This window comes from Terrapene carolina, unplaced genomic scaffold, assembly GCF_002925995.2.
Source record: "Terrapene carolina triunguis isolate 2854851 unplaced genomic scaffold, T_m_triunguis-2.0 Scaffold23, whole genome shotgun sequence".
In the NCBI taxonomy this organism is placed as follows: domain Eukaryota; kingdom Metazoa; phylum Chordata; order Testudines; family Emydidae; genus Terrapene; species Terrapene triunguis.
The window spans coordinates 16,777,127-16,791,465 of NW_020664374.1; positions in this window are offsets into that span (position 1 = coordinate 16,777,127).

A 14,339-nucleotide genomic window follows, 5' to 3' on the forward strand; every position below is an offset into this window, starting at 1 on the left:
ATGATCAGAAACTCCTTGTCAGAACAGTGCTCAATTTCCAAGACTAAAACAATAATGTTGCTGTCAGCCAGGAACACATGAACACATAGATCTTTATAGTAGTCCATAAGGTTCAAGTTGGGTAGTGACCAGGTGAAGAAACTAAGGGAATGAAAGGCAGATTTGAGCCAGTGATTATAGAATCTGTTTATATTAGATCATACTGAACAACAGGATTTGTACACCATAGGTACGCCAATCAGCACTGCCTTGGAGACAGTCTAAAGGGAATGCCTTTTTGATGTTTTTTAATAGATTGGGCATAATGAAAGATCAGAAGAAAAATTTAAACTAAGTTTCCTGTGATAGCAGTGGTTGCAAACATCTGAACATGAATTTCCAAATCATATCAGTGCCTGCATCAGTTAAATGGAAATCTCCCATAATTAGGTACTATAGTTTGGTCTTTTCTAGTTCAGACCATTCTAGATAATAACCCTTTTAAAACTGAGGTTTAAAAATAGAGGTTACCAGGTTCTTTTGGTCCTTTGGCAAAGTCTTCTTGCCAAGATATACAGCTCAAATACCTGCAAATAGTGGGATACAGAAGAGGTTTTTCCACCGATCTCAACATTCTGTAAGGTTCTGCACCTTCAATTTTTCTCAAAGCTAAAGCAATACCGGTAATCTCCTGATTATTAAATGAAATGGAGAGCAAATTGTGTCTAGTGATTCCCTTTGGATTGGGGTGGATTTAAAGAAGTACGGTAATTAAAATGGGAACTGTGTCTGGGATCGTCACACTCCAAGATGTTGATCCTGCAAGTTGTTCCATGCAGGCCAACCCATGATGTCATTGGGGCTCTACAGGCACAGTGGTCTACCTGTGCAGAATAACTTGCAGGGTGAAGGCCTAATTGAAGACACAATGCAGGAAGGAAGATAACAATACAATGGGCTAAGGGAGGCAGAACCGTGGTTACATTAATGAGGCTATGTGGTTACATAGAATCTATAGCAAAAGTACACAGCACAATACAGCAAAGATTAGATTTGCATAAATAAATTAATGCCTCAACTCCTTTCTTTAGGATATTGCAGCAGAGGTGGGATTTCAGCAAGGGTGGGATTTGTGTAGATGAGGAAATAGAAGCACGGAGAAATCAAGTGTTTTGTCAAAAGATCAAATAGTGAGTCAAGCTGGGAAGAGACACTTAGAATCAGCACTTGGGCTATGTCTGCACTATGAGATGAGGATGTGAGTCCCAGCTCCTGCAGACAGACTTGTGCTATCTCTCATCTGAGCTAGCAGGCTAAAAGCAGTAGTGTAGCCATGGTAACATGGGCAGCGGTGGCATAGGCTAGCCACCCCACATACAAACCTGCCCGAACCCCGGGGTACATAGCAGCACTGGCTAGCCTGTGCTGCTGCTGCTGCCCATGCTACAGAGGCGACACTATTATTATCAGATGAGAATTAGCATGAGTAAGTCTACAGGAGTTGGGAATCACACCCCTAGCTCATAGTGTAAACATAGCACAGTGGAATTTTAGGCTAGGTGCCTTGGAAATAATGTTCATCAATGGATTAGACTAGATATGTGGATAGCCCAAATCCAATGGCACCCAATCCTGTGACTAAGCACAAAAGTATCTTTCCTTCCAAGTATGATGACTGTCTTTGGATAAAGTATTCTCATAAACTGACCTTGTAGCAGAGTTCCAGTATTAAAGTAAACTTACTGCCTGTGTGGCTAGCTTGGAAAGTACAATTAAAGTCTCAGGAATGTACTCTGAAAATGTTATTCTCTTGACAACTTGAGTGAGAAACAACGCAAATGAAATATGTTCCAATTAGTGTACTGCACAAATGCAAACAATAATTGGTTCACCAGCTCCCTGGTGGACCACCTATTAAAGCAAGAATTGGCAAGGGTAAAGAGTCTATGGAATGCTTATTTTATTAAATGTTAATTTCTTTTAAAATGCTCTGGAAGCAGATTTGCTTTCGCTGGTTGTTATTTATCATTCTGTCACCTTCTGTGAAATAGGAACCACAGTTGCTTTGGTAAACAGATTGAGAAGCTAACTGGTTTCACTATAGCTTCTGCAAGCACCTCTGTGTTCTCTGCTGAAACATCAGTTTGTAAGTTCTTACAGCAATACTCCTCCATCTCTTAAGAGATCTCAGTACGTCTCTCTACCTCCATTATACCTTCCAGTGTCTCCTACAGTGGACCCGTTGAAGAGGATGTGCTGAGTCAGACAGCAAATGTTTAGAGTCAGCTAAGGGAGACACTTCCAGATGGCAGCTAATCAGATGGAGTTGATTGAGCACCTACACAGATGTCAGGATACATTCCTGAGGAATAAAGATGGGCAGGAGGAGGTGGGTGTTGGCTGACTGAAAACCAGCTTGTGGGTTCTAGAGAAACATGAGCATAAGAGCTTCCCAATGCATGGGCTTGCTTTGGATTTTACTCCCTGTAAAGCTGTATGGAGGCAATGCAGCCAGTCTTTGCCAAATGTGGATTATTTTGGTTAAAAACCTGAAATCCCAGCAAGGTTTCCCTGGAATTTGTGCCCTTGAGTCCATTGTACCTCTAAGTCTGAAATCCCTCTTTTCCCATGAGATTCCACTATCTCTTCCTTTCCCCTACCACCACCTGCTTTGGGGTGGGAGATCCAGACTGCTGATTTCCTCTTGTTGAGTCTCCTCTGACTTTGGGGGATCTGCTTCCTCAAACTAGCCATTAATTCCAAAACTGTTCCTATAAAAAGCTAGTGCTGTATTTATTTATGGGATGTGAATTGGCATCAGAAATGTAATGTGGGGCATGAGGATTATTCTGTATTCTCTTTTCACATTTACATGAAAGAAGCTAACAGGGCTGTAGAAGTGTTATGCTGGGGTGTAAAACTACTCAAAACGTATCTCAGGAGCTGCTCTGGCACGATCCTACATAGCACACAGCAACATCCAGGCAGCTTAATACAATTCAGTAAGGCCTGACTGAAGCACAGACTACCAGAAAATAAGTGCTGATGACTGTTGCGTTCTTCCCAAATTGATCAAAGAAAGATATCAGTGTATTGCTCATACTGAATGCTTTGATGCGCTGCAGTGTGTACCTTCACTTTTTAAATTACAGACAGAATGTGGCATCTCCAAGCTGAACAGTGTCAGCCAATGTTAGTGTGGAGTATTTGATTGTTGCTGTGGAATATAGTCAAACAGACAGGGAAGTGGTAGGGATATCCTTTTTTTTCTAATTATCGCATTGTTTATGCTCATTTAGTTCACTCTAATTCAAATCCATATTTTTTGAATAATCACTTTGTTTCTTTTTGGCTACCTGTCTTCCTTTGTTCTCTTAGTACTCCAGTCACTTCCATCTACAAGTATTTATTTTGAGGTGTGTAAGGCCAGACTAAAAAGTTTGTTGGCCAAGAATAAAGAGAAATCATTAATATATGCTGTGATGTACCATGGCCCATGGCTTCATCCCCCCTCATATGATATAGAGGAAAAAACCTGTTTGCTTCATAGCTTTCGAGAGATCCACATTGTACCACTCAACTGCATTGCCCAAACATAGGCAGCATGTTGCCACACACTTTCCTTGACCTGCAGCAGCTCTATGAAAATAAGCCAGACCGGTCTCTGACATTCATACCTTTCCTTGGGATGGCTGGATCCCGCTACAGTGCTCCCATGGAGGCAGCTAACTGGTGTTCTTTTCCTATGGCTTCTTCCCCTCTCTCACTCACCTCTAATGCACTTTCCTTGTTAGGTGCCCGCTCTGAGTCTCTGCTTCTAAGATGTTTTATCTAAGCAATGGTGTGGGTGGGCAAACTGCCTCAGATAAAAGAGCCACTGCTCCAAACCTTCATGGAAATCAATCCTATATCAAATGGGTATTTGATATCTCAGAAAGGTTTTTTCCACATTGAGAATGACTAAATACAATATTTTTGTATGCCTCTGCACCTCCAGCTCAGACGGATAATGAAAGTGACAAACCAAGGGCAGGAAAGACTTTTGCAATATTTTCATCCCAGTGAGAAGCAGGAAATAGTCTCACACAGAAGCCTGTTCTCCTGAGATTTTTCAGCCCCATTTTGCAGGCCCCAGAAACCTGAGTAGTTCTGAGAAGTGCCCAAACTGTTTGGTGCTTATTCATAATGAACCTCCAATCCTTTTGGGATTCACCCACTACTCATTCTTCCTATTTCCGCTCCCAGCCTCGCAGGCTCTTCTCTTCCCCCACCAAGCTTCTGTGTGTGTGTCCCCCCCCCAAGACCTGTCTTTCTATTTCCAGGCCCTCTGTGCCTCCAAATATTGCAGCTCACTCAGACTTATCTCATTATTGCTCACTGTATATACTCCATCCCATGCTCCATGTGATTGCTTGTCCACCCACCGTATTACAAACCAGATGTACTCCAGGGGAAATGGGGCTACCCATTCCAGAAGTTGTGATGCATGAACCATTGGAGCTACCACAAGCATTTTGTGCTGTCACACATCTGTAAAACACTACTGCTGGTAAGAGTTGCTTAATACGCTGGGACACTCAAATGTAGTTCTCTGACTGAAGATGTTTGCACATGCACTAAACCACAGCAGGAAGCCCTGGCTGCCTGCCCTGTCGTGGAGCTTGCCAAAGAAGTTTATAGTCACAGTGACCTATTGACTGATTAGTGTATTTAGTATCACACGTAGGTGGGGTTGTGGCACCTGCCCCAGTGCTTAAAGTGGTTGGGGTCTGTCATCACCCCCACAGCTGCCCACCTCCCTGCCCACCACTTCATTCTGCCCCTCACCCTCAGATCAATTCTGCCCCCACATCAGTTCTGTATGCTCCTGAGGGGTGGTGGGTAGAGTTCTGCCTGCTTCCTGCAACCGCTCCGATTAGTTGCTCTTCCCTAGAAGGCAGGGAAGTGGGGAAAGCAGCCAGTCAGAGGGAGTCTTCCCCCAGGATGGGCTGCAGTGTGTGACCTCTCAGCAACCCTGCTTGATTCTTAGCATTTTCCCCCTGGGTCTGTGATCTCTTGTGACCCAGAACACTGCCTGTTCCCAACGACATGCAACCCTACTCTCCAGCCTGTTCACAGCTATATACTTTTGCCATGCATGTGATAGGAGCCTATGGATTTGTTTTCTCCCCTTAGTAGCAGATTGAATCTGCAAGGAATTAAATTGTTCTCCCTGTGTAGAGTAGGGGTTTAGCCTAAGTGTTGGAGATGTGATAGGCCAGAAGGTGGCAGCAGTCACATGCATCCTATGATCTTAAAAATTGTACGTCCTAGAGCAGAAAAACTGATAGGGTTACTTTGTTCTGGAGGTATTAATTACCACACAGACTTCAATTAACCCTGAAATGCATATTGTGTACATTGTAAGCGGGTGTCAGTAACTCTGTCCTGTGCTAAAATACTTCTATTACAAAGTTGAACTATCAGCAGTATATAGAGGGCAGTATATAGAATTTGCATAAATAGCTTCATACAAGGGTAGGCTTACTGCAAGATTATCTTCCAGAATTTAACTTCAGCTAAGGAAACTTCGCTGGAGAGATACTGTCACTTTGTGAGAAGAGGTGTTAGTGGAAGGTTGTTTTAAGGGTGGATGATGGTTTGAGTCCTCAACTCAATTTTCTCTCTTATTTTCTGTCCTTCCAAATTATATTTTCATGCCCTAAATATACTAGCTTCTTCCCAAATAAATGAGGTACATTCCTCTTGAAGGGTTTACAAGCTAAATATGAGACAATATGAAACTAATTAGTATAAGCAATAGTTATAAGGTACTTAACTTAGGTTAGTCACATATCTTAAGACTACCAAGCTATGTATTACCCTACAACTATTTTCACATTTAGTGGATTTTAAGCCAGAGTCCATGGGTGTTCTGTGAGCGGACACACCAGAGTGGGACATCTACCCTTTTACGGAGCATAACACTCATTCCCCTGCGCTGGCTCAGCTCTTCGGGTCTGATGTTGGACTGGGCCATGTCTCCCTGCACACTGTTCCCCCATCCTTGTGCACTAATGCAGGGATGGCTCTAAGCTGGTCTTTATTATTCAGGAAAGCATCCCTATTTGGTAAAGCACATAAATATGTACTTAATTTTAAGCACATTCTTTAGTCCCATTAAGTCCATGAAAGTTAAGCACATGCTTAAGGGCTTTCTTGAATAGGGATAAACTTAAGCAGTATCTTTTGAAATTTAAATTGTAAACTCCTTGGGCTGGAACTTTGTCTGTCAAAACACCCAGAAAACTCTTGCGACTATATCAATGCTAGAGGGAAAGTGCTCTAAGAACCTTTAATCTAGTACAGTGGTTCCCAAACTGGGGTTCGTGAAGCCCTTGGGGTTCGCAAAATGTTACAGGGGGTTCTCAGGAAAAAATTCCCTAATGGTGGACAGAGCTGTCCCTAGGGACCCCGGGCAGCACGCGGCCAGCAGCACAGAGCCCCTGGACTTCCAAGAGCTAAGGAGATGAAAGCAAGCATATCTATCAAACTTCAAGACTCCTTATAAGAAATAGAAAGGGAGGTGGATATTTTTTGCTGTTTTTAAAATTAAACAGGTAGCTAGTCTTGTTTTTAAAATTATTATGAAGAACAAGTTTAAGCTTTGTTGTAATGTGAGTTGTTTGCCTGGACTGCTCAAGACCTGAATGCTTGCGTAGGAGGAACACTTTGAGTTGGCTTCTTAAATACCTTCATGCTGTTTCACATCTGATACTCCTTGATGAAACATAGGAGCCTTGTCTTATAACAGGCTTATTCAAAGTGATACAAGCTACGGAAGTGAGATCTTGGAAGAGTGTTGCCGTTTTCATAATGTAATAAATATACTGTCATGATAAATAATTAATAGTATGTAATAAGTAATAAAAACAAGTTTTATATTTCTAAGATCACTGCTTTTATAATTTATACTCAGGTAAAGGAGAAAATCCCTGGAAATATTCATTTTTAGGAGGGGGTTTGCGAGACTTGACATTTTAATGAAAGGGGTTCACAGGTTGTTAAAGTTTGGGAACTACTGATCTAGTAGATGGCTCTGTGTATTTGTTTTTGAATATCACTACCATAACACAGAGCATGTAATGCCTTCCACTGTTTTTACTTTTAATAAAGATTTTGTAAAGAGTATATTTTCTATTCGATACCTGCCTCACGTAAAATAAAATGTAGATGCTGCCAAATTATTGTTACACTTCTCGGTTAGTCTCATTCACCGGTCTGTGTTGTGCTCAATGCACTTACCATAATACTCTCTTTTAACCACAATCACTTTAAATCCCACAGGATACAGTGAAAGATCAGGCTAACATTGGAACTGCAAATTCACCAATACCAAATACCAGTTGCCTTGAAGTGTATTAGCATGTGTTTTGACATCAGGTTTAAAGATTGATCAAACATTGATTTATGGGCTGCAATTAAGAAGAGCTCCTTATGGCTACTAAAATGTGTGTGGTACGGATAGACAAGGTCAGAAATGGCTTCTGCAGATCAGTTTTGTGATCTGAGCTAAAAGCCGATATGAAGCAACTCATGTGCCCAACTGAAACTTTTTTTTTTTTTTTTTTTTTAAAGTAGTAGGCCTTCTCCCCTAGATTGGCTCTTCAATCTAGCAGAAGGTAGGACACGATCCAATAGCTGGAAGTTGAAGCTAGACAAATTCAGACTGGAAATAAGGCGTACATTTTTTTAACAGAGTAGTTAACCATGGGAACAATTTACCAACGGTCGTGGTGGATTCTCCATCATTGGCCATTTTTAATCCAAGATTGGATGTTTTTCTAAAAGATATGCTCTATGAATTCTTTTGAGGAAGTTTTATGGTCTGGGTTATACAGCAGGTCAGACTAGATGGTCACAATGGTCCCATCTGGCCTTGAAATCTATGAATCTATGTAAAAGGAGAATAGGCAGCTCTGAAACCTGAACTGCTGCAGAGGAACACGAGTCAGACAGCACAAAGCCCCATGCCAGAGCAGAGGAAAGAAAATTCAGTAAATTTTCTGCATGTCCTTATGTGTGGCTACATTTTCTTCCACAGTTTTTTTTTCCAGAACAGATGGACTGTACAGTACATAGTGAGTACCCTGTGCATACAAGAGGAGTACCATGAGCTTTCACCTTTGAGGATTCTGGAAAGAAAAGCATGAGGCCAAAAACATTCCACATTCATCTTATGTCAACCATAGAAGCACTATCTGGAAGTGCACTAACAAGTACTCTCTCTCGCAGGTCCGGCTCCAGGTACCAGCCCAGCAAGCAGGTGCTTGGGGCGGCCAATGGAGAGGGGCGGCACCTCCGGCTCTTCGGCGGCAGGTCCCTCACTCCCTCTCAGAGCGAAGGACCAGCCACCGAATTGCCAACGAAGACTGGCAACTCGGATTTTTTTTTTTTCTTTTTGCGGCTTGGGGCGGCAAAAACCCTGGAGCCGGCCCTGATCTCTTGCCCTGGGCATCTGCTGGTAGAATGGTCTGACCATTTAGTGGGGAGAGGGGGACAGAGGGCAGGGGAGTGTTCCAATGCCCTTGCCCCTCTACTCCCTTATTTTATCCTGGGAATTGAAGGGAAAGGTTTTTGCAAATCCTTTTTCATTTTAAGAAATTCTAAAAAAGTAGTAGGCAAACTGTAGTCTGTTTGTTAAATATTCTTACCAGATTTCAAAGTGCATCATCTTCCCACCTTGATAAGCATCTTCAGAGGCTCCAGATTTTTATCTCAAAGTTGAAATTGAGAAATTAGGACAAAATCATTAAGGTGTTTTGTGAATGACCAGCTGCATACATACAAGGATTGAATAAGAGCTGTCAATTACAAAGGTAGTTTGTCACAATCTGAGAGGAATTTTGCTCTAATTGATTTCCATCACATATTCAATAATATTGAAAAATAGTAAACCCTTGCCATAACTGCTGTATAATTTATTCAAATTGCAAGGGGCATAACTAGCCCCAGACTCAACATGTATTTCCATCAAAGAGTAAAGTTATCATTCCCTAACCACTGTGGTCATTTAAAAAATATATATTAGGGCTTTTTTTCCATGTGTTTCATTTGTTATATTCTTTAGAGTGCTGAAATAATGCTTTACATACTGCCCATGTCAGACATAGCAGTAAACACCAGCTTTCAGAGGAAAGTACAGACAGATTCAAATCTATCTTCTTCTAGGCTGTAATTTATTTTCTGCACAGTCCATTTACTGTATCTACATTCTTTTTAAGAGCAGAAAGGGTTGTAATACATGTTTTATTTAATCTAATGTGTGACTTTGTCAAATCTGGTCTCCATTACTGCAATAACAGTATTGCCAACCTCAAGCATTAATATAGCATGAGATGGCTTAAAAACTAAGATTTTTTAAAAATAATAAATATAGGGTGCCTTTTATTTGCCTTCTGGCTTTTGAGCCTTGATGTTATGCTCAGGTCACCTTTTCAAGCTTTTCTCCATACCTGAGGGATCGGATTTTGTTTGTTTTATAATAAAAGCTTAGATCTCTCACAGTCACATGAATCCAGGAGCTGGGGCTTTAATAAGAACACCAAATATCATGAAACTCATGATAAAATCATGGGCAGTGGCAACCCTGCCCTGCAATAAATGCTCAAGTTTATTGACACTGAAAACTGTTCAAACTCTTAACAGAACAGAAGCAGTGTTGTTTAGCAAAGTGAATACAGGATTTAGGGTCAGGCACCCCTGAGTTCTAATCTCTGCTCTGCTGTCTGGCTTGGCACAAGTCACTGAGGCCTACATTCTCTAGGTCATAAATAAGACATTTAAATCTATATTTAGAGCATGTAAATGAGTGGCCAAATTTTTCAAGGTGCTGAAAACCTACAACTTCCTTTGGAGCCACATAAGAAATATGAGTAGCAGTGACAGGATGGGTGAGGTAATATCTTTTATTGGACAAACTTCTACTGGTGAAAGAGACAAGGTTTTGAACTACACAGAGCTCTTCTTCAGGTCAATAGCAGTTCAGTTAAAACCCCAGAAACATGCAAAAGCCAGGGTTTGCACCTGGAAAGGTATATGTGTCTGCAAGTCTCCAATTTGAACACATGCCTTAGTGGGGTTTTTTTAAATGTGAACTTTATCTTTAAAATAAATATTTCAAATAGATATAAAATGTGAGCTGTTGCAATAGACAGGTTGTAGTTCTAAGAATGCTCGTTTGGGGATATAGACTCTGTGGGTATAACTGAAGCTCAGCACCACTGAAAATCAGGCCTCTGACATAAGTCGCTAACCATGGTGTTAGGTCACTAATTTTAGGCGCACAAAACTTAGAACATTTTGGCCTTACCTTGTGTATCAGTTCCCTATCTCTGAGCACGGGATCAATGCTATTTAACTGCTAAGTAATGTTCACTCTCAGTCCACCAGTTCTCATTCCAGGCCCTCTGGAGAATCCTTCCTTTTATTTAACGGCTCTGTCTCCTTATTTCCTCTTGTGTTGTTGCCTTCAGAACATAATAATGGCCATACTGGATCAGACCAAGGGTCCATCCAGCCCAGCATCCTGTCTACCGACAGTGGCCAATGCAGGGTGCCCCAGAGGGAGTGAACCTAAGAGGCAATGATCAAATGATCTCTCTCCTGCCATCCATCTCCACCCTCTGACAGACAGAGGCTAGGGATACCATTCCTTACCCATCCTGGCTAATAGCCATTAATGGACTTAACCTCCATGAATTTATCTGGTGCTCTTTTAAACCTTGTTATAGTCCTAGCCTTCACAACCTCCTCAGGCAAGGAGTTCCACAGGTTGACTGTGTGCTGTGTGAAGAAGAACTTCCTTTTATTTGTTTTAAACCTGCTGCCCATTAATTTCATTTGGTGGCCCCCAGTCCTTTTATTATGGGAACAAGTAAATAACTTTTCCTTATTCACTTTCTCCACACCACTCATGATTTTATATACCTGTATCATATCGCCCCTTAGTCTCCTCTTTTCCAAACTGAAAAGTCCTAGCCTCTTTAATCTCTCCTCATATGGGACCCATTCCAAATCCCTAATCATTTTAGTTGCCCATCTGTGAACCTTTTCTAATGCCAGTATATCTTTTTTGAGATGAGAAGACCACATCTGTATGCAGTATTCAAGATGTGGGTGTACCATGGATTTATATAAGGGCAATAAGATATTCTCTGTCTTATTCTCTATCCTGTTTTTAATAATTCCTAACATCCGGTCTGCTTTTTTGACTGCCGCTGCAGAGTGTGTGGACGTCTTCAGAGAACTATCCACGATGACTCCAAGATCTCTTTCCTGATTAGTTGTAGCTAAATTAACCCCCCATCATATTATATGTATAGTTGGGGTTATAGTTGGCATTACTTTACATTTATCCACATTAAAATTTCATTTGCCATTTTGTTGCCTAATCACTTAGTTTTTGAAGTTCTTCACAGTCTGTTTTGGTCTTAACTATCTTGAGCAGTTTAGTATTGTCTGCAAACTTTGCCACTTCACTGTTTACCCTTTTCTCCAGATCATTTATGAATAAGTTGAATAGGATGGGTCCTAGGACTGACCCTTGGGGAACACCACTAGGTACCCCTCTCCATTCCAAAAATTTACCATTTATTCCTACTCTTTGTTTCCTGTCTTTTAACCAGTTCTCAATCCATGAAAGGATCTTCCCTCTTATCCCATGAAGTTAATTTACATAAGAGCCTTTGGTGAGGGACCTTGTCAAAGGCTTTCTGGAAATCTAAGTACACTATGTCCACTGGATCCCCCTTGTCCACATGTTTGTTGACCCCCTTCAAAGAACTCTAATAGATTAGTAAGACATGATTTCCCTTTACAGAAACCATGTTGACTTTTGCCCAACAAGTTATGTTCTTCTATGTGTCTGACAATATTATTTACTATTGTTTCAACTAATTTGCCTGGTACTGACGTTAGACTTACCGGTCTGTAATTGCCAGGATCACCTCTAGAGCCCTTTTTAAATATTGGTGTTACATTAGCTATCTTCCAGTCATTTGGTACAGAAGCTGATTTAAAGGACAGGTGACAAACCATAGTTAATAGTTCTGCTTCTTATGTACTTATCAACTCTTGCTACTAGTATTTACCCCACAACTGTCTGTATCTTCAGAGATATAGGAAGGTTAAATGTTATTATATATATAAAAAACAAAAAACAAAAAAAACCACTCACTTTGCACCCTTACTCTTTTTGTTTGTTTGTTTTAATTTCCTTTCATGCACTTTTTGGCATCTCTTTCTGTCTCTGTCAATGGCACTATGGGCAACTTTCACCAGCTGAGGATTTGGCGCTGAAAATTAGATACTTATTTGTATAGCTTGAGTAGGCTTTTTAGATAGGAAACAAGGTCCCTGCCCTGAGGATCTTACTAATTTAATTAATTTGCTTTTTTTAAAAAGAGAGGACAATTTGAGGGTACTATGCTTTTAACAGTAACAGCCTGACTCCTGTAACTAGCTTTGTGCTGGCGCGAGGGCAGCTCTCAAGAAGTAACTCACAGGACTGGAGCCTTAGGTTTCTTTTATTCCTATTCTAATCAAATCAAATCTTTTAGGAAAGGTTTTTCTTATTTTGACCATATAGAATTTTTATATAGGAGATATTTGAGGAGAAGAACTGGAGTCGGTTTTGTTCAACATCTTTACTAATGATCTGGATGATGGGATGAATTGCACCCTCAGCAAGTTCGCGGATGACACTTGCTGGGGGGAGAGGTAGATACACTGGAGGGTAGGGATAGGGTCCAGAGTGACCTAGACAAATTGGAGGATCGGGCCAAAAGAAATCTGATGAGGTTCAACAAGTACAAGTGCAGAGTCCTGCACTTAGAAAGGATCTCATGCATCGCTACAGGGGACTGACTGGCTAAGCAGCAGTTCTGCAGAAAAGGACCTGGGGATTACAGTGAACGAGAAGCTGGATATGAGTTAGCAGTGTGCCTTTGTTGCCAAGAAGGCCAATGGCATATTGGGCTGTATTAGTAGGAGCATTGCCCGCAGATTGAGGGAAGTGATTATTCCCCTCTGTTCAGCACTGGTGAGGCCACACCTGGAATATTGTGTCCAGTTTTGGTCCCACCACTATAGAAGGGATGTGAACAAATTGGAGAGAGTCCAGCAGAGAGCAACAAAAATGATTAGGGAGCTGGGGCACATGACTTACGCGGAGAGGCTGAGGGAACTGCGGTTATTTAGTCTGAGTGAGGGGGGATTTGATAGCAGTCTTCAACTACCTGAAATGAGGTTCCAAAGAGGATGGAGTTAGGCTATTCTCAGTGGTGGCAGATGACAGAATCTTAGTCAAATAAGTAAATTTCTCCTCTGCCTATCAAAACATCATGATAGTGCATTGATTCACGAATCCAATTTCATTGGCAAGGATGTTATTGACTCAACAGGATGTGAATGAACCTATATTGTATCCTCATAGTTATGCACATGCCTAACTTTATGCACACGCTTAACACCCGTTGAATTTACCTTGAAGTCAAGCAGGAATTAAAGTACTTTGATGAAACAGGGCCTATATTCATATAACAGAGAAGAGGTCATTGTTGTGATGGAGGGTTGTTTGAGCATATTGCCCAGATGTTTACTGAGAAGTCATTATGAGTGATACCTTTTTCCTGTAATTGTTGGAACACTCTCCCCTCCCCAGTGCAGAGCCTCACTTTCATGTTGCTTTCAGTTTTTTCCAGCTGTGTGCTGTGCTTGCTTTATTGATCTTGCCGCAAAAAACTGAAACAAGCAAGCAAGGCACCACTCACAATGACTGAATCCAGAAATATTGCAACGTGGCTCTAAATATTAAAGTTGAATCATTTAACTCAGGTTTAATATATACAATCCAACTAACAATCTATGGCCTTTCCATTATTTCATATAACACTGGTCTACAATTTGAGAAGTCGTCTGCTTCAGAGATAAAATGTGCTATTTATTATATTTGAATTCAGCACATCAAAATACATGACAATTAAAACAACTGATTGGCTACTGTTTCTAAGATATTTAAGTTTTTACATTTTATGTCTATGTATATTGTGTAGGTAGTAGAGTTTTAATCATAAATTGTAAACCTACGTATTTCATGTGTTTATGGTTGCTTTACATGATAATATTTCACCTGTCCTGTTTATGTAACACTTTAAAAATCAGCAAAAGGGTTATATAAATAAAATTGATTATGAAACAAAAGGCAAAAAACTATTATGTACATAGTTTAGTCCTATTCAGTGTCTACTCGGCGCGTCTTGGCTTGTCTCTTGTACGACTATCCCATTCGCAGAGAAAACAGCAGTACTTTGTGTATCCAG